The sequence below is a fragment of the Myotis brandtii genome, unplaced genomic scaffold (genome assembly GCF_000412655.1).
Source record: "Myotis brandtii unplaced genomic scaffold, ASM41265v1 scaffold123, whole genome shotgun sequence".
In the NCBI taxonomy this organism is placed as follows: Eukaryota; Metazoa; Chordata; class Mammalia; order Chiroptera; family Vespertilionidae; genus Myotis; species Myotis brandtii.
This window is the reverse complement of record NW_005354291.1, coordinates 10,965,929-10,966,461: the sequence shown is the minus strand read 5'-3', so window position 1 is coordinate 10,966,461 and position 533 is coordinate 10,965,929. Positions and strand designations below refer to the sequence as shown.

Sequence of the window (533 nt, the reverse complement as noted above, 5' to 3'; positions counted from 1 at the left end):
CCCGCTCCGCGCCCTCTGTCCCCAGCGCCCCGCGCACTTTCCCCGGTAGAGTTTCCGGGTCCCTTCAACCTGAAGCCCAGCGGGCGAGCCCCAGGACGGGGGTCGAAAGAAGAGGCACTCACCTCCTGCCGCCCTGATCGCCTCGGGATCCTGAAGTTCAAGTGTCTGTCCCAGCAGCGGATCCGTGGGTCCGTATTTAGGTATTTATTGTCGTTCTTTCCAATGTCGAAGTTTCCCCTTCGCGCTGTGCCTCTGCTGAAAACAGGACATCCCCTTCGGTCACCCCCCTCCAACAAATAGCGTACACAAGTGGGGGAGAGACGGGGCGGGGGACCAGCCGGCTCTGAGGGGGAGGAGGGAAGGAGAGGAGCCAAAACTCTGGACTGACGACAAGGGGGGTGGAAAGTAGAAGAAAAGAAAAAGACCAGGCGCGCCCAGCCACCGCAGCCGTCACTCCCCAGCGTTTCCCAAAGCTCTGTCCCCCTCCGAAAGGGGAGCGACAACTTCACGTGGACAGACTCGAAGTTTTGCGC

At 61.0% G+C, this 533-nt stretch overlaps 1 protein-coding gene across 5 annotated transcripts in view; it reads right to left on the bottom strand.

Moving 5' to 3' along the window:
* EYA4 (EYA transcriptional coactivator and phosphatase 4) overlaps positions 1-527 on the bottom strand; it is a 233,608-nt gene extending 233,081 nt beyond the window's left edge. For all 5 annotated transcript variants that reach the window (XM_014533835.1, XM_014533834.1, XM_014533837.1 and 2 more), the window contains exon 1: positions 123-527. The gene's annotated coding sequence lies outside the window, so the exon portion shown is untranslated. The remainder of the gene's footprint in view (positions 1-122) is intronic.
* Positions 528-533: the final 6 nt, after the last annotated feature.